The sequence below is a fragment of the Oncorhynchus masou genome, unplaced genomic scaffold (genome assembly GCF_036934945.1).
Source record: "Oncorhynchus masou masou isolate Uvic2021 unplaced genomic scaffold, UVic_Omas_1.1 unplaced_scaffold_1211, whole genome shotgun sequence".
In the NCBI taxonomy this organism is placed as follows: Eukaryota; Metazoa; Chordata; class Actinopteri; order Salmoniformes; family Salmonidae; genus Oncorhynchus; species Oncorhynchus masou.
This window is the reverse complement of record NW_027001900.1, coordinates 22,721-43,324: the sequence shown is the minus strand read 5'-3', so window position 1 is coordinate 43,324 and position 20,604 is coordinate 22,721. Positions and strand designations below refer to the sequence as shown.

Sequence of the window (20,604 nt, the reverse complement as noted above, 5' to 3'; positions counted from 1 at the left end):
GGACCGAGAAAATGATGTCAACTCTGTGTGTGTGTTAGGCAATGTTCATGCCAGTGGTGAAGCCTGAGAAAGATGATGTCATTGAGCTGAGTAACTGTGAAGACTACTGTTAGTCATTGAGCCAGAGAAAGGGTTAACACTGCTCTGAAGACTACTGGAGTTCATTGAGACAGAGAAAGGGTGAGTAACACTGCTCTGTACTGGAGTTAGTCCAGTGGTAACACTGAAGACCTGGAGGTCATTGAGGAGAAAGGGTGAGTAACACTGCTCTGAAGACTACTGGAGTTAGTCATTGAGCCAGAGAAAGGGTGAGTAACACTGCTCTGAAGACTACTGGAGTTAGTCATTGAGCCAGAGAAAGGGTGAGTAACACTGCTCTGAAGACTACTGTCATTGAGTCCAGAGAAAGGGTGAGTAACACTGCTCTGAAGACTACTGGAGTTAGTCATTGAGCCAGAGAAAGGGTGAGTAACACTGCTCTGAAGACTACTGGAGTTAGTCATTGAGACAGAGAAAGGGTGAGTAACACTGCTCTGAAGACTACTGGAGTTAGTCATTGAGACAGAGAAAGGGTGAGTAACACTGCTCTGAAGACTACTGGAGTTAGTCATTGAGACAAGACTACTGAGTTAGTCATTGAGACAGAGAGAGTAAACGCTGCTCTGTGTTTTAGGGTGTGTTCTGACATGGTTTTGACTTGTGATTTTAGCTTGATAGTTTTGTTTGTGTATTAATGTAATCTAATATTGATTAGATTTTTATTTGACAGTTCAACAAATATACACACAGTACCTCCATGCTGTCAGCGATAACACAGTAAAGTCAATGACTTATTTCCATTGTGGTCCCTTTATGTATTTCACTGTCTATGACTGCTCTGTGGGTAAAAACATCATCATGAAGTAATCTCTCTCTCTCTGGGTTCTCCAGATACTACAGCGTCCCCATCGCCACCCTGGATTTCTCCTCCCTGTATCCCTCCATCATGATGGCCCACAACCTCTGTTACACCACCCTGCTTCAGAAGGGCTCAGCAGAGAAGCTGGGGTGAGAGTCACTGTTGTTGTGTCGTTTCACTAACCAGGGCTCACCAACCTGTTCCTGGAGAGATACCCTCCTGTAGGTTTTAACACCAACCCTGTTCCTGGAGAGATACCCTCCTGTAGGTTATAACTCCATCCCTGTTCCTGGAGAGATACTGTCCTGTAGGTTTTAACACCAACCCTGTTCCTGGAGAGATACTGTCCTGTAGGTTTTAACACCAACCCTGTTCCTGGAGAGATACTGTCCTGTAGGTTTTAACACCAACCCTGTTCCCGGAGAGATACCCTCCTGTAGGTTTTAACACCAACCCTGTTCCTGGAGAGATACCCTCCTGTAGGTTATAACTCCATCCCTGTTCCTGGAGAGATACCCTCCTGTAGGTTATAACTCCAACCCTGTTCCTGGAGAGATACTGTCCTGTAGGTTTTAACACCAACCCTGTTCCCGGAGAGATACCCTCCTGTAGGTTTTAACACCAACCCTGTACCCGGACAGATACCCTCCTGTAGGTTTTAACACCAACCCTGTTCCTGGAGAGATACCCTCCTGTAGGTTATAACACCAACCCTGTTCCTGGAGAGATACCCTCCTGTAGGTTATAACTCCATCCCTGTTCCTGGAGAGATACCCTCCTGTAGGTTATAACTCCATCCCTGTTCCTGGAGAGATACCCTCCTGTAGGTTATAACTCCAACTCCATCCCATCCCTGTTCCTGGAGAGATACCCTCCTGTAGGTTATAACTCCATCCCTGTTCCTGGAGAGATACCCTCCTGTAGGTTATAACTCCACTGTAGGTTATAACTCCATCCCTGTTCCTGGAGAGATACCCTCCTGTAGGTTTTAACTCCAACCCTGTTCCTGGAGAGATACCCTCCTGTAGGTTTTAACTCCAACCCTGTTCCTGGAGAGATACCCTCCTGTAGGTTTTAACTCCAACCCTGTTCCTGGAGAGATACCCTCCTGTAGGTTTTAACTCCAACCCTGTTCCTGGAGAGATACTGTCCTGTAGGTTTTAACTCCAACCCTGTTCCTGGAGAGATACCCTCCTGTAGGTTATAACTCCATCCCTGTTCCTGGAGAGATACTCCATCCCTGTTCCTGTAGGTTACTGTAGGTTATAACTCCATCCCTGTTCCTGGAGAGATACCCTCCTGTAGGTTATAACTCCATCCCTGTTCCTGGAGATACCCTCCTGTAGATAACTCCATCCCTGTTCCTGGAGAGATACCCTCCTGTAGGTTATAACTCCATCCCTGTTCCTGGAGAGATACTGTCCTGTAGGTTTTAACTCCATCCCTGTTCCTGGAGAGATACCGTCCTGTAGGTTATAACTCCATCCCTGTTCCTGGAGAGATACCCTCCTGTAGGTTTTAACTCCAACCCTGTTCCCGGAGAGATACCGTGTTGTAGGTTTTCATTCCAATCTAGCTACGGCAAGGCTCTGCAACAGGTGGCTGTGAAAACCTCAGCCAGTTTTGTATGACTGCATCCTTGATCGGTCGACCTACGTTGATTTTGTAAGTGACATGGGTGTCTTGTCTCCTTAGTCTGACCCCAGAGGACTTCATCAAGACTCCCACAGGAGACCTGTTTGTTAAGAGCTCGGTGAGGAAGGGACTTCTGCCTGATATCCTGGAGGACCTGCTCTCTGCCAGGAAGAAGTAAGCACTGACCTGGAGTCAGCTGGAACGAGGGTCTGTGCACATCTCCTAGGTTTCTCAATCTGATCTAGGATCAGTAACACTGCTATAGAGTATATGAGGGCTGTCTTGGTGCAGACTATTCCTTTTATAATTTTGGGTTTGTTTGCTTCTTTGTGTTTCCTGTCTTGATTGAACTGTTTCTGTTTGTAACTTAATGTGTAATTGCTTGCTGGGTTTGAGATGCAGGGCTCCCTTGACAAATAGACTTGTTTCTCTATGGGACTCCCTGCTTAAATAAAGGTTACATACATGTAATGGCCAAAAGATGGCCTGGGGATGACAGGTGGTTCTTGTAGATTTCTGACATTTTAAGTGTGCTCCTAACCCATTTCACTCGCACAAAAGATAATTCAACTCTTGTGCCGTCAAATGACCAAAGCTGAGTTGTGTATGAGCCAATTCATCCTAGACAAAAGTCAGTCCATGCAGACCTTAACAAACAGTGAATGAACCGTGCTTAACAAACAGTGAATGAACCGTGCTTAACAAACAGGGAATGAACCGTGCTTAACAAACAGTGAATGAACAGTGCTTAACAAACAGGGAATGAACAGTGCTTAACAAACAGGGAATGAACAGTGCTTAACAAACAGGGAATGAACAGTGCTTAACAAACAGGGAATGAACCGTGCTTAACAAACAGTGAATGAACAGTGCTTAACAAACAGGGAATGAACAGTGCTTAACAAACAGGGAATGAACAGTGCTTAACAAACAGGGAATGAACCGTGCTTAACAAACAGTGAATGAACAGTGCTTAACAAACAGGGAATGAACAGTGCTTAACAAACAGGGAATGAACAGTGCTTAACAAACAGTGAATGAACAGTGCTTAACAAACAGTGAATGAACAGTGCTTAACAAACAGGGAATGAACAGTGCTTAACAAACAGGGAATGAACAGTGCTTAACAAACAGGGAATGAACAGTGCTTAACAAACAGGGAATGAACCGTGCTTAACAAACAGTGAATGAACAGTGCTTAACAAACAGGGAATGAACAGTGCTTAACAAACAGGGAATGAACAGTGCTTAACAAACAGTGAATGAACAGTGCTTAACAAACAGGGAATGAACAGTGCTTAACAAACAGTGAATGAACAGTGCTTAACAAACAGTGAATGAACAGTGCTTAACAAACAGTGAATGAACAGTGCTTAACAAACAGTGAATGAACAGTGCTTAACAAACAGGGAATGAACAGTGCTTAACAAACAGTGAATGAACAGGGAATGAACAGTGCTTAACAAACAGGGAATGAACAGTGCTTAACAAACAGGGAATGAACAGTGCTTAACAAACAGGGAATAGACAGTGCTTAACAAACAGTGAATGAACAGTGCTAAACAAACAGGGAATGAACAGTGCTTAACAAACAGGGAATGAACAGTGCTTAACAAACAGTGAATGAACAGTGCTTAACAAACAGGGAATGAACAGTGCTTAACAAACAGTGAATGAACAGTGCTTAACAAACAGGGAATGAACCGTGCTTAACAAACAGTGAATGAACAGTGCTTAACAAACAGTGAATGAACAGTGCTTAACAAACAGGGAATGAACAGTGCTTAACAAACAGGGAATGAACAGTGCTTAACAAACAGTGAATGAACAGGGAATGAACAGTGCTTAACAAACAGGGAATGAACAGTGCTTAACAAACAGGGAATGAACAGTGCTTAACAAACAGGGAATAGACAGTGCTTAACAAACAGTGAATGAACAGTGCTTAACAAACAGGGAATGAACAGTGCTTAACAAACAGGGAATGAACAGTGCTTAACAAACAGGGAATGAACAGTGCTTAACAAACAGGGAATGAACAGTGCTTAACAAACAGGGAATGAACAGTGCTTAACAAACAGTGAATAGACAGTGCTTAACAAACAGGGAATGAACAGTGCTTAACAAACAGTGAATGAACAGTGCTTAACAAACAGTGAATGAACAGGGAATGAACAGTGCTTAACAAACAGTGAATGAACAGTGCTTAACAAACAGTGAATGAACCGTGCTTAACAAATGAAAGTTGTTGTGGTTGTTATTTCTGACCCCCTTTCGATGTCTTCAGGGCCAAAGCGGAGCTGAAAAAGGAAACGGATCCTTTCAAGAAACAGGTCCTTGACGGTCGACAGCTCGCTCTCAAAATCAGCGCCAACTCCGTCTATGGCTTTACAGGGGCTCAGGTGGGCAAGCTGCCCTGCCTTGAGATCTCACAGGTGAGCACCCTTCCCAGTTTCCTCAAGCATAGTGTCTCAAAGTGGAAACTGGGACCAGGACCCCAGGCCAGTGGAGCTGTAGGACTCCAGACAATGTCCTGTTTGTATTTACATACCCAGCCAACACCATGTCTTCAGACTTCTTAAGACAAATCTTAAGACATCTTGGAAATACCATTGTCCCTAACCTCTCCTTGTGTTCCTAACCTCTCCCTGTGTTTCCAGAGAGTCACCAGTGTTCCTAACCTCTCCCTGTGTTCCTAACCTCTCCCTGTGTTTCCAGAGAGTCATCAGTGTTCCTAACCTCTCCCTGTGTTTCCAGAGTGTTACCAGTGTTCCTAACCTCTCCCTGTGTTCCTAACCTCTCCCTGTGTTCCTAACCTCTCCCTGTGTTCCTAACCTCTCCCTGTGTTCCAGAGTGTCACCAGTGTTCCTAACCTCTCCGTGTTCCTAACCTCTCCCTGTGTTTCCAGAGTGTCACCAGTGTTCCTAACCTCTCCCTGTGTTTCCAGAGTGTCACCAGTGTTCCTAACCTCTCCCTGTGTTCCTAACCTCTCCTTGTGTTTCCAGAGTGTCACCAGTGTTCCTAACCTCTCCCTGTGTTTCCAGAGTGTCACCAGTGTTCCTAACCTCTCCCTGTGTTCCTAACCTCTCCCTGTGTTTCCAGAGTGTCACCAGTGTTCCTAACCTCTCCCTGTGTTTCCAGAGTGTCACCATTGTCCCTAACCTCTCCCTGTGTTTCCAGAGTGTCACCAGTGTTCCTAACGTCTCCCTGTGTTCCTAACCTCTCCCTGTGTTTCCAGAGTGTCACCAGTGTTCCTAACCTCTCCCTGTGTTTCCAGAGTGTCACCAGTGTTCCTAACCTCTCCCTGTGTTTCCAGAGTGTCACCAGTGTTCCTAACCTCTCCCTGTGTTTCCAGAGTGTCACCAGTGTTCCTAACCTCTCCCTGTGTTTCCAGAGTGTCACCAGTGTTCCTAACCTCTCCCTGTGTTCCTAACCTCTCCCTGTGTTCCTAACCTCTCCCTGTGTTCCTAACCTCTCCCTGTGTTCCTAACCTCCCCCTGTGTTCCTAACCTCTCCCTGTGTTCCTAACCTCTCCCTGTGTTCCTAACCTCCCCCTGTGTTCCTAACCTCTCCCTGTGTTCCTAACCTCTCCCTGTGTTCCTAACCTCTCCCAGTGTTCCTAACCTCTCCCTGTGTTTCCAGAGTGTCACCAGTGTTCCTAACCTCTCCCTGTGTTCCTAACCTCTCCCTGTGTTCCTAACCTCTCCCTGTGTTCCTAACCTCTCCCTGTGTTCCTAACCTCCCCCTGTGTTCCTAACCTCTCCCTGTGTTCCTAACCTCTCCCTGTGTTCCTAACCTCTCCCTGTGTTCCTAACCTCCCCCTGTGTTCCTAACCTCTCCCTGTGTTCCTAACCTCTCCCTGTGTTCCTAACCTCTCCCTGTGTTCCTAACCTCTCCCTGTGTTCCTAACCTCTCCCTGTGTTTCCAGACTGTCACCAGTGTTCCTAACCTCTCCCTGTGTTTCCAGAGAGTCACCAGTGTTCCTAACCTCTCCCTGTGTTTCCAGAGTGTCACCAGTGTTCCTAACCTCTCCCTGTGTTTCCAGACTGTCACCAGTGTTCCTAACCTCTCCCTGTGTTTCCAGAGTGTCACCAGTGTTCCTAACCTCCCCCTGTGTTCCTAACCTCTCCCTGTGTTCCTAACCTCTCCCTGTGTTCCTAACCTCCCCCTGTGTTCCTAACCTCTCCCTGTGTTCCTAACCTCTCCCTGTGTTCCTAACCTCTCCCTGTGTTCCTAACCTCTCCCTGTGTTCCTAACCTCTCCCTGTGTTCCTAACCTCTCCCTGTGTTCCTAACCTCTCCCTGTGTTCCTAACCTCTCCCTGTGTTCCTAACCTCTCCCTGTGTTCCTAACCTCTCCCTGTGTTTCCAGACTGTCACCAGTGTTCCTAACCTCTCCCTGTGTTTCCAGAGAGTCACCAGTGTTCCTAACCTCTCCCTGTGTTTCCAGAGTGTCACCAGTGTTCCTAACCTCTCCCTGTGTTCATATCCTCTCCCTGTGTTTCCAGAGTGTCACCAGTGTTCCTAACCTCTCCCTGTGTTTCCAGACTGTCACCAGTGTTCCTAACCTCTCCCTGTGTTTCCAGAGTGTCACCAGTGTTCCTAACCTCCCCCTGTGTTCCTAACCTCTCCCTGTGTTTCCAGAGTGTCACCAGTGTTCCTAACCTCCCCCTGTGTTCCTAACCTCTCCCTGTGTTTCCAGAGTGTCACCAGTGTTCCTAACCTCCCCCTGTGTTCCTAACCTCTCCCTGTGTTCCTAACCTCTCCCTGTGTTTCCAGAGTGTTACTGGGTTTGGCAGACAGATGATTGAGCAGACCAAACAGCTGGTGGAATCCAAGTACACCATCGCCAACGGTTACCAAGCCGATGCCAAGGTGAGAGGAGAGCGAGGAGGACAGTCGTTACATCATCCTAACCTGTCCTTTCTTTTTCTTCTTCTCTTTTTAGTTGTTCTACTTTCACAACCCTCCTTGATTGTCTGTGTGTGTGTCAGGTCATCTACGGGGACACGGACTCCGTCATGGTCAAACTGGGCGTGGACACTGTGAGCAGGGCCATGGAGGTTGGGAGGGAGGCGGCAGAGTGGGTCTCCTCCCACTTCACCCCTCCCATCAAACTGGAGTTTGAGAAGGTACCAGTTCACCATTTAAAACACAGTTGATAATAGCCCTGGGTCATGTTCAGTTGATAGGAAACATTTTAAAACAGAGTGAAACTATTGTTTGAAAACCCTAACCCCTGGGGGGGAAATGATGAAACCAGAAGGTACTACCATGGAGACCCTATTAAAATACTAAATTATAATATTTAATTATATGGGTACAACCTGGGGTTGTCCAATTAGGAAATACTCAATTTTTGATGTTGCATCAACAGTGTTCCCGAATGAACATAACCCAGGTCAAGTGCTAGAGCAAGCTGGCTTGTACTACTTTGTCTTTTGTTTAGTCTGGAATAAAGCTATGTTCATCCTCTCTTGGATGGTCAAATAACTAACATCCATACTCTCTCTTCTCTTCTCCCTATTGGACTTGACCCGAGGCTACTATGAGCTCCTTCTACGGTCAAATAAAGACTCGTTAAACTCCCTCTTATCGCTCTCTCTCTCCTCCCATCAGGTGTACTACCCCTACCTGTTGATCAACAAGAAGCGCTACGCAGGCCTCTACTTCTCCTCCAGCGCCGACACTCACGACAAGATGGACTGCAAGGGTATCGAGACGGTCCGCAGAGACAACTGTACCCTGGTGGCCAATCTGATCAACACCTGCCTGCAGACCATTCTGATAGACAGGTAGGTACCATCTAGAACATTCTGATAGACGGGTAGGTACCACCTAGAACATTCTGTTAGACGGGTAGGTACCATCTAGAACATTCTGTTAGACGAGTATGTACCATCTAGAACATTCTGTTAGACGGGTAGGTACCATCTAGAACATTCTGTTAGACGGGTAGGTACCATCTAGAACATTCTGTTAGACGGGTAGGTACCATCTAGAACATTCTGTTAGACGGGTAGGTACCACCTAGAACATTCTGTTAGACGGGTAGGTACCACCTAGAACATTCTGATAGACGGGTAGGTACCATCTAGAACATTCTGTTAGACGGGTAGGTACCACCTAGAACATTCTGATAGACGGGTAGGTACCATCTAGAACATTCTGTTAGACAGGCAGGTACCACCTAGAACATTCTGTTAGACAGGTAGGTACCATCTAGAACATTCTGATAGACAGGTAGGTACCACCTAGAACATTCTGATAGACGGGTAGGTACCATCTAGAACATTCTGATAGACGGGTAGGTACCATCTAGAACATTCTGTTAGACAGGCAGGTACCACCTAGAACATTCTGTTAGACAGGTAGGTACCATCTAGAACATTCTGATAGACAGGTAGGTACCACCTAGAACATTCTGATAGACGGGTAGGTACCACCTAGAACATTCTGTTAGACGGGTAGGTACCATCTAGAACATTCTGTTAGACGGGTAGGTACCATCTAGAACATTCTGATAGATGGGTAGGTACCACCTAGAACATTCTGTTAGACGGGTAGGTACCATCTAGAACATTCTGTTAGACGGGTAGGTACCATCTAGAACATTCTGATAGACGGGTAGGTACCATCTAGAACATTCTGATAGATGGGTAGGTACCATCTAGAACATTCTGTTAGACGGGTAGGTACCATCTAGAACATTCTGATAGATGGGTAGGTACCACCTAGAACATTCTGTTAGACGGGTAGGTACCATCTAGAACATTCTGTTAGACAGGTAGGTACCATCTAGAACATTCTGATAGACGGGTAGGTACCACCTAGAACATTCTGTTAGACGGGTAGGTACCATCTAGAACATTCTGATAGACGGGTAGGTACCATCTAGAACATTCTGTTAGACGGGTAGGTACCATCTAGAACATTCTGATAGACAGGTAGGTACCATCTAGAACATTCTGTTAGACGGTTAGGTACCATCTAGAACATTCTGATAGACAGGTAGGTCCCATCTAGAACATTCTGTTAGACGGGTAGGTACCACCTAGAACATTCTCATAGACAGGTAGGTACCACCTAGAACATTCTGATAGACAGGTAGGTACCATCTAGAACATTCTGATAGACGGGTAGGTCCCATCTAGAACATTCTGATAGACAGGTAGGTACCACCTAGAACATTCTGTTAGACGGGTAGGTACCATCTAGAACATTCTGATAGACGGGTAGGTACCATCTAGAACATTATGATAGACGGGTAGGTACCACCTAGAACATTCTGTTAGACGGGTAGGTACCATCTAGAACATTCTGATAGACGGGTAGGTACCATCTAGAACATTCTGATAGACAGGTAGGTACCATCTAGAACATTCTGTTAGGTAGGTACCACCTCATTCTGATAGACGGGTATTCTAGAACATTCTGTTAGACAGGTAGGTACCATCTAGAACATTCTGATAGACGGGTAGGTACCATCTACTACAGAACGTTCTCATAAACCTGTTTCCATCCAACCATTTCATGCGGATGAATTACCGGGCTCGAGAAAGAAGTCATGACGCCGCTGATGGAAACAGGAAATGCCGCTACAATTTTATTAATGCCGACAGACAATTTGTTTATTCAACATGGAATCTTTTTGTGTCGGTAAAATGAATTATGTGATAAATTGCGGTGGGAAGTTTTTACCCAAACATATGTTGTGTGGTCCTCCCACTATGACTCAGGAAAGCATACAGTTTATTAGTGTCCAGATGCACTATGTGATGAACTTCACAGGGTGCTGACAGTACAAGGTGATGAGCTTGATGCTGTTTTCCAATAAATATTGTCTTATTCTGGTGACATGATGATTAACACTTGGCTGCTGTTTGACAAATAGAAATATTGCTCTTATCCATAATAATGTCACCATGTAGGCTTCTATCTGCACTGTATCTGCCAGCTGTTGGTTAGAGCACACCTGACAATACCTGAGTGGACTGGGCACATTACTTATACAACACGTCTTTAGTGACAAAATAACCATTCAAGTGGAAAATGCGATGGAAACTCTTTTTTTATTCTTTACATGGGAATTTAGCCACAAAATAAATGTTTATGTGCGCTATGTCATCACGCACAGACATTATTTTATGACGATTTTTAAATATTCTCATAAAGATCTGTCGCAAATTGGATGGAAACCTATAGACATGTAGATTTATTTCAAGGCCTACCTTCAAAATCAGTGCCTCATTGCTTGACATCATGGGAGAATCAAAAGAAATCATCAGCCAAGACCTCAGAAAAATAATTGTAGACTTACGCAAGTCTGGTTCATCCTTGGTAGCAATTTCCAAACGCCTGAAGATACCATGTTCATCTGTACAAACAATAGTAAGCAAGTATAAACACCACAGGACCACGCAGCTGTCATACCGCTCAGGAAAGAGACGTGTTCTGTCTCCCTCCTGGTCTCTCTACCCTCCCTCCTGGTCTCTCTACCCTCTCTCTCTCCTGGTCTCTCTACCCTCCCTCCTGGTCTCTCTACCCTCTCTCTCTCCTGGTCTCTCTACCCTCCCTCCCTCCTCGTCTCTACCCTCCCTCCCTCCTCGTCTCTCTACCCTCTCTCTCTCCTGGTCTCTCTACCCTCCCTGGTCTCTCTACCCTCCCTGATCTCTCTACCCTCCCTCCCTCCTGGTCTCTCTACACAGAGATCCCCAGGGTGCGGTGGCCCACGCCAAAGAGGTGATCTCTGACCTGCTGTGTAACCGCATCGACATCAGCCAGCTGGTTATCACCAAGGAGCTGACCCGCACAGCCCAGGAGTACGCTGCCAAGCAGGCGCATGTGGAGCTGGCCGAGAGGTAAGGAGGGAGAAATGGGGTGGAAAGGCTCATTGTAATGGCTGGATTGGAACGGTTGATGGAAGCCCATCCAAATAAGTTGTTGTTTTATCTTTGTTACCAGTTGATAACCTCTGACCCCTCACCTCTATAGGATGAAGAAGAGAGACGTGGGTAGCGCCCCCCAACTGGGAGACAGAGTTCCCTATGTCATCATCAAAGCTGCCAAAGGAGTAGCAGCATACATGAAGTCTGAGGTTAGAACTGTGTGTGTCTGTCTATTGGAGGCTATTGGAAATACTCATGTGATTGTCGGCGTGTCGTGGAAAGGTATACATTAATTAACATTCACACAAATCATTTATATTGTGTGTGTGTAGGATCCAATCTATGTTCTGGAGAACAACATTCCCATTGACACCCAGTACTACCTGGAACAACAGCTCTCCAAGCCACTGCTCCGCATCTTTGAACCCATCCTGGGAGAGAGCAAAGCAGAGAGCGTCTTACTGAGTGAGTCAACACACACACACACACACACACACACACACACACACACACACACACACACACACACACACACACACACACACACACACACACACACACACAGGGTCTCTTCCTTTCTCTCTGCCCTCTCACTCACACACATGCACAAATACATACACCATTGCTGCTGCTATTAGACTAATTGCAGTAATAAAGTTGATGTGTGTTTCAGAGGGGGATCACACGCGCTGTAAGACAGTGTTGACCTCCAGGGTGGGGGGGCTCATGGCCTTCGCCACCAAGAGGAGCGCCTGTATCGGGTGCAGAGCAGTGCTGAAGGACGATGGTGAGAGAGAGTAATAATGTAGTGTGTGTGTGTGTGTGTGTGTGTGTGTGTAAGTTTATCAGTTTGATGGATGGATTAGTGGGAACACACAGCCACAGTAGAAGATGTTCCCACTAATCCATCCTCTTTTTTATAGTGGCTGTGTGTTCCCACTAATCCATCCTCTTTTTTATAGTGGCTGTGTGTTCCCACTAATCCATCCTCTTTTTTATAGTGGCTGTGTGTTCCCACTAATCCATCCTCTTTCTACTGTGGCTGTGTTCCCACTAATCCATTCATCTTTCTACAATGAATGTTCCCACTAATCCATCCTCTTTCTACAGTGGCTGTGTGTTCCCACTAATCCGTTCATCTTTCTACTGTGGCTGTGTTCCCACTAATCCGTTCATCTTTCAACAATGACTGTTCCCACTAATCCATCCTCTTTCTACTGTGGCTGTGTGTTCCCACTAATCCGTCCTCTTTCTACTGTGTCTGTGTGTTCCCACTAATCCATCCATCTTTCTGCAGTGGCTGTGTTCCCACTAATCCAACCTCTTTCTACTGTGGCTGTGTTCCCACTAATCCAACCTATTTCTACTGTGGCTGTGTGTTCCCACTAATCCAACCTATTTCTACTGTGGCTGTGTGTTCCCACTAATCCATTGTTCTACTGTGGCTGTGTGTTCCCACTAATCCAACCTATTTCTACTGTGGCTGTATGTTCCCACTAATCCATTGTTCTACAGTGGCTGTGTGTTCCCACTAATCCAACATATTTCTACTGTGGCTGTGTTCCCATTAATCCATCCATCTTTCTGCAGTGGCTGTGTGTTCCCACTAATCCAACCTCGTTCTACTGTGGCTGTGTGTTCCCACTAATCTATCCTCTTTCTACTGTGTCTGTGTGTTCCCACTAATCCATCCATCTTTCTGCAGTGGCTGCATGTTCCCACTAATCCAACCTATTTCTACTGTGGCTGTGTGTTCCCACTAATCCAACCTATTTCTACTGTGGCTGTGTTCCCACTAATCCAACCTATTTCTACTGTGGCTGTGTGTTCCCACTAATCCAACCTATTTCAACTGTGGCTGTGTGTTCCCACTAATCCATTGTTCTACAGTGGCTGTGTGTTCCCACTAATCCAACCTATTTCTACTGTGGCTGTGTGTTCCCACTAATCCAACCTATTTCTACTGTGGCTGTGTTCCCACTAATCCAACCTATTTCTACTGTGGCTGTGTGTTCCCACTAATCCAACCTATTTCTACTGTGGCTGTGTGTTCCCACTAATCCATTGTTCTACTGTGGCTGTGTGTTCCCACTAATCCAACCTATTTCTACTGTGGCTGTGTGTTCCCACTAATCCATTGTTCTACAGTGGCTGTGTGTTCCCACTAATCCAACCTATTTCTACTGTGGCTGTGTGTTCCCACTAATCCAACCTCTTTCTACTGTGGCTGTGTTCCCACTAATCCAACCTATTTCTACTGTGGCTGTGTGTTCCCACTAATCCAACCTATTTCTACTGTGGCTGTGTGTTCCCACTAATCCAACCTATTTCTACTGTGGCTGTGTTCCCACTAATCCATTGTTCTACTGTGGCTGTGTGTTCCCACTAATCCAACCTATTTCAACTGTGGCTGTGTGTTCCCACTAATCCATTGTTCTACAGTGGCTGTGTGTTCCCACTAATCCAACCTATTTCTACTGTGGCTGTGTGTTCCCACTAATCCATTGTTCTACTGTGGCTGTGTTCCCACTAATCCATCCTCTTTCTACTGTGGCTGTGTGTTCCCACTAATCCATCCTCTTTCTACAGTGGCTGTGTGTTCCCACTAATCCATTCATCTTTCTACTGTGGCTGTGTTCCCACTAATCCATTCATCTTTCAACAATGACTGTTCCCACTATTCCATCCTCTTTCTACTGTGGCTGTGTGTTCCCACTAATCCAACCTATTTCTACTGTGGCTGTGTTCCCACTAATCCAACCTATTTCTACTGTGGCTGTGTGTTCCCACTAATCCATTGTTCTACAGTGGCTGTGTGTTCCCACTAATCCAACCTATTTCTACTGTGGCTGTGTGTTCCCACTAATCCATTGTTCTACTGTGGCTGTGTTCCCACTAATCCATCCTCTTTCTACTGTGGCTGTGTGTTCCCACTAATCCATCCTCTTTCTACAGTGGCTGTGTGTTCCCACTAATCCATTCATCTTTCTACTGTGGCTGTGTTCCCACTAATCCATTCATCTTTCAACAATGACTGTTCCCACTATTCCATCCTCTTTCTACTGTGGCTGTGTGTTCCCACTAATCCGTCCTCTTTCTACTGTGTCTGTGTGTTCCCACTAATCCATCCATCTTTCTGCAGTGGCTGCGTGTTCCCACTAATCCAACCTCTTTCTACTGTGGCTGTGTTCCCACTAATCCAACCTATTTCTACTGTGGCTGTGTGTTCCCACTAATCCAACCTATTTCTACTGTGGCTGTGTTCCCACTAATCCAACCTATTTCTACTGTGGCTGTGTGTTCCCACTAATCCAACCTATTTCTACTGTGGCTGTGTGTTCCCACTAATCCAACCTATTTCTACTGTGGCTGTGTGTTCCCACTAATCCATTGTTCTACTGTGGCTGTGTGTTCCCACTAATCCAACCTATTTCTACTGTGGCTGTGTGTTCCCACTAATCCAACCTATTTCTACTGTGGCTGTGTGTTCCCACTAATCCAACCTATTTCTACTGTGGCTGTGTGTTCCCACTAATCCAACCTATTTCTACTGTGGCTGTGTGTTCCCACTAATCCATTGTTCTACTGTGGCTGTGTGTTCCCACTAATCCAACCTATTTCTACTGTGGCTGTGTTCCCACTAATCCATTGTTCTACTGTGGCTGTGTGTTCCCACTAATCCAACCTATTTCAACTGTGGCTGTGTGTTCCCACTAATCCATTGTTCTACAGTGGCTGTGTGTTCCCACTAATCCAACCTATTTCTACTGTGGCTGTGTGTTCCCACTAATCCATTGTTCTACTGTGGCTGTGTTCCCACTAATCCATCCTCTTTCTACTGTGGCTGTGTGTTCCCACTAATCCATCCTCTTTCTACAGTGGCTGTGTGTTCCCACTAATCCATTCATCTTTCTACTGTGGCTGTGTTCCCACTAATCCATTCATCTTTCAACAATGACTGTTCCCACTATTCCATCCTCTTTCTACTGTGGCTGTGTGTTCCCACTAATCCAACCTATTTCTACTGTGGCTGTGTTCCCACTAATCCAACCTATTTCTACTGTGGCTGTGTGTTCCCACTAATCCATTGTTCTACAGTGGCTGTGTGTTCCCACTAATCCAACCTATTTCTACTGTGGCTGTGTGTTCCCACTAATCCATTGTTCTACTGTGGCTGTGTTCCCACTAATCCATCCTCTTTCTACTGTGGCTGTGTGTTCCCACTAATCCATCCTCTTTCTACAGTGGCTGTGTGTTCCCACTAATCCATTCATCTTTCTACTGTGGCTGTGTTCCCACTAATCCATTCATCTTTCAACAATGACTGTTCCCACTATTCCATCCTCTTTCTACTGTGGCTGTGTGTTCCCACTAATCCGTCCTCTTTCTACTGTGTCTGTGTGTTCCCACTAATCCATCCATCTTTCTGCAGTGGCTGCGTGTTCCCACTAATCCAACCTCTTTCTACTGTGGCTGTGTTCCCACTAATCCAACCTATTTCTACTGTGGCTGTGTGTTCCCACTAATCCAACCTATTTCTACTGTGGCTGTGTTCCCACTAATCCAACCTATTTCTACTGTGGCTGTGTGTTCCCACTAATCCAACCTATTTCTACTGTGGCTGTGTGTTCCCACTAATCCAACCTATTTCTACTGTGGCTGTGTGTTCCCACTAATCCATTGTTCTACTGTGGCTGTGTGTTCCCACTAATCCAACCTATTTCTACTGTGGCTGTGTGTTCCCACTAATCCAACCTATTTCTACTGTGGCTGTGTGTTCCCACTAATCCAACCTATTTCTACTGTGGCTGTGTGTTCCCACTAATCCAACCTATTTCTACTGTGGCTGTGTGTTCCCACTAATCCATTGTTCTACTGTGGCTGTGTGTTCCCACTAATCCAACCTATTTCTACTGTGGCTGTGTGTTCCCACTAATCCATTGTTCTACAGTGGCTGTGTGTTCCCACTAATCCAACCTATTTCTACTGTGGCTGTGTGTTCCCACTAATCCAACCTCTTTCTACTGTGGCTGTGTTCCCACTAATCCAACCTATTTCTACTGTGGCTGTGTGTTCCCACTAATCCAACCTATTTCTACTGTGGCTGTGTGTTCCCACTAATCCAACCTATTTCTACTGTGGCTGTGTTCCCACTAATCCATTGTTCTACTGTGGCTGTGTGTTCCCACTAATCCAACCTATTTCAACTGTGGCTGTGTGTTCCCACTAATCCATTGTTCTACAGTGGCTGTGTGTTCCCACTAATCCAACCTATTTCTACTGTGGCTGTGTGTTCCCACTAATCCAACCTATTTCTACTGTGGCTGTGTGTTCCCACTAATCCAACCTATTTCTACTGTGGCTGTGTTCCCACTAATCCAACCTATTTCTACTGTGGCTGTGTGTTCCCACTAATCCAACCTATTTCTACTGTGGCTGTGTGTTCCCACTAATCCATTGTTCTACTGTGGCTGTGTGTTCCCACTAATCCAACCTATTTCTACTGTGGCTGTGTGTTCCCACTAATCCATTGTTCTACAGTGGCTGTGTGTTCCCACTAATCCAACCTATTTCTACGGTGGCTGTGTGTTCCCACTAATCCAACCTCTTTCTACTGTGGCTGTGTGTTCCCACTAATCCAACCTCTTTCTACTGTGGCTGTGTTCCCACTAATCCAACCTATTTCTACTGTGGCTGTGTGTTCCCACTAATCCAACCTATTTCTACTGTGGCTGTGTGTTCCCACTAATCCAACCTATTTCTACTGTGGCTGTGTTCCCACTAATCCATTGTTCTACTGTGGCTGTGTGTTCCCACTAATCCAACCTATTTCAACTGTGGCTGTGTGTTCCCACTAATCCATTGTTCTACAGTGGCTGTGTGTTCCCACTAATCCAACCTATTTCTACTGTGGCTGTGTGTTCCCACTAATCCATTGTTCTACAGTGGCTGTGTGTTCCCACTAATCCATCATTCTACAGTGGCTGTGTTCCCACTAATCCAACCTCTTTCTACAGTGGCTGTGTTCCCACTAATCGAACCTTTTTCTACTGGGGCTGTGTTCCCACTAATCCAACCTCTTTCTACTGTGGCTGTGTGCTCCCACTAATCCAACCTCTTTCTACTGTGGCTGTGTGTTCCCACTAATCCAACCTCTTTCTACTGTGGCTGTGTGTTCCCACTAATACGTCCTCTTTCTACTGTGGCTGTGTGTTCCCACTAATACGTCCTCTTTGTGTACGTGTTTAACTATGCCACAAGAATAGTAAACAAACAAACATTTTTTTTTGGTCCCCACAAGGTCAAATGCTATTTCTAGGGGGCTTAAGGTTAGGGTATTGGTTAGGGAAAATAGGATTTTAAATGGGACTGAATTGTGTGTTAGGTTAGTTGTACAAAACTGTGTGATTTGTAATCTCTGCTTTCCTCCCCACAGCGGCTGTGTGTGATTTCTGTAAGAAGAAGGAGTCGGAGCTGTACCAGAAAGAGGTACAATATATCAACCTGTTGTGTTAATCTGGGTCCTGTTCATTAGGAACTAATATATCAACCCTGTTGTGTTAATCTGGGTCCTGTTCATTAAGAGCTAATATATCAACCTGTTGTGTTAATCTGGGTCTTGTTCATTAGGAACTAATATATCAACCCTGTTGTGTTAATCTGGGTCCTGTTCATTAGGCACTAATATATCAACCCTGTTGTGTTAATCTGGGTCCGGTTCATTAGGAACTAATATATCAACCCTGTTCTGTTAATCTGGGTCCTGTTCATTAGGAACTAATACATCAACCTGTTGTGTTAATCTGGGTCCTGTTCATTAGGAACTAATATATCAACCTGTTGTGTTAATCTGGGTCCTGTTCATTAGGAACTAATATATCAACCTGTTGTGTTAATCTGGGTCCTGTTCATTAGGAACTAATATATCAACCTGTTGTGTTAATCTGGGTCCTGTTCATTAGGAACTAATATATCAACCTGTTCTGTTAATCTGGGTCCTGTTCATTGGGCACTAATATATCAACCCTGTTCTGTTAATCTGGGTCCGGTTCATTAGGAACTAATATATCAACCTGTTGTGTTAATCTGGGTCCTGTTCATTAGGAACTAATACATCAACATGTTCTGTTAATCTGGGTCCTGTTCATTAGGAACTAATATATCAACCTGTTGTGTTAATCTGGGTCCTGTTCATTAGGAACTAATATATCAACCTGTTGTGTTAATCTGGGTCCTGTTCATTAGGAACTAATATATCAACCTGTTGTGTTAATCTGGGTCCTGTTCATTAGGAACTAATTTATCAACCTGTTGTGTTAATCTGGGTCCTGTTCATTAGGAACTAATATATCAACCCTGTTCTGTTAATCTGGGTCCCGCTATTAGGCACTAATATATCAACCTGTTGTGTTAATCTGGGTCCTGTTCATTAGGAACTAATATATCAACCTGTTCTGTTAATCTGGGTCCTGTTCATTAGGCACTAATATATCAACCTGTTATGTTAATCTGGGTCCGGTTCATTAGGAACTAATATATCAACCTGTTGTGTTAATCTGGGTCCTGTTCATTAGGAACGAATATATCAACCCTGTTCTGTTAATCTGGGTCCTGTTCATTAGGCACTAATATATCAACCCTGTTCTGTTAATCTGGGTCCTGTTCATTAGGAACTAATATATCAACCCTGTTCTGTTAATCTGGGTCCCGTTCATTAGGCATTAATATCAACCTGTTCTGTTAATCTGGGTCCTGTTCATTAGGAGCTAATATATCAACCTGTTGTGTTAATCTGGGTCCTGTTCATTAGGAACTAATATATCAAGCTGTTCTGTTAATCTGGGTCCTGTTCATTAGGAACTAATATATCAACCCTGTTCTGTTAATCTGGTCCTGTTCATTAGGAACTAATATATCAACCTGTTGTGTTAATCTGGGTCCTGTTCATTAGGCACTAATATATCAACCTGTTGTGTTAATCTGGGTCCTGTTCATTAGGAACTAATATATCAACCCTGTTCTGTTAATCTGGGTCCTGTTCATTAGGAACTAATATATCAACCCTGTTCTGTTAATCTGGGTCCCGTTCATTAGGCATTAATATCAACCTGTTCTGTTAATCTGGGTCCTGTTCATTAGGAACTAATATATCAACCTGTTCTGTTAATCTGGGTCCTGTTCATTAGGAACTAATATATCAAGCTGTTCTGTTAATCTGGGTCCTGTTCATTAGGAACTAATATATCAACCTGTTGTGTTAATCTGGGTCCTGTTCATTAGGCACTAATATATCAACCTGTTGTGTTAATCTTGGTCCTGTTCATTAGGAACTAATATATCAACCTGTTGTGTTAATCTGGGTCCTGTTCATTAGGCACTAATATATCAACCCTGTTCTGTTAATCTGGGTCCTGTTCATTAGGCACTAATACATCAACCTGTTCTGTTAATCTGGGTCCTGTTCATTAGGAACTAATACATCAACCTGTTCTGTTAATCTGGGCCCTGTTCATTAGGAACTAATACATCAACCTGTTCTGTTAATCTGGGCCCTGTTCATTAGGAACTAATACATCAACCTGTTGTGTTAATCTGGGTCCTGTTCATTAGGAACTAATACATCAACCTGTTGTGTTAATCTGGGTCCTGTTCATTAGGAGCTAATATATCAACCCTGTTCTGTTAATCTGGGTCCTGTTCATTAGGAACTAATATATCAAGCTGTTCTGTTAATCTGGGTCCTGTTCATTAGGAACTAATATATCAACCCTGTTCTGTTAATCTGGGTCCTGTTCATTAGGAACTAATATATCAACCCTGTTCTGTTAATCTGGGTCCTGTTCATTAGGAACTAATACATCAACCTGTTGTGTTAATCTGGGTCCTGTTCATTAGGAACTAATATATCAACCTGTTCTGTTAATCTGGGTCCTGTTCATTAGGCACTAATATCAACCTGTTGTGTTAATCCGGGTCCTGTTCATTAGGAACTAATATATCAACCTGTTGTGTTAATCTGGGTCCTGTTCATTAGGAACTAATATATCAACCTGTTGTGTTAATCTGGGTCCGGTTCATTAGGAACTAATACATCAACCTGTTGTGTTAATCTGGGTCCTGTTCATTAGGAACTAATACATCAACCCTGTTGTGTTAATCTGGGTCCGGTTCATTAGGAACTAATA

General features: G+C 44.7%; 1 pseudogene; it reads left to right on the top strand.

Annotated features, from left to right (window-relative positions):
• The window catches only part of LOC135529928 (DNA polymerase delta catalytic subunit-like), a 29,306-nt pseudogene extending 11,371 nt beyond the window's left edge, over positions 1-17,935 (top strand).
• Positions 17,936-20,604: the final 2,669 nt, after the last annotated feature.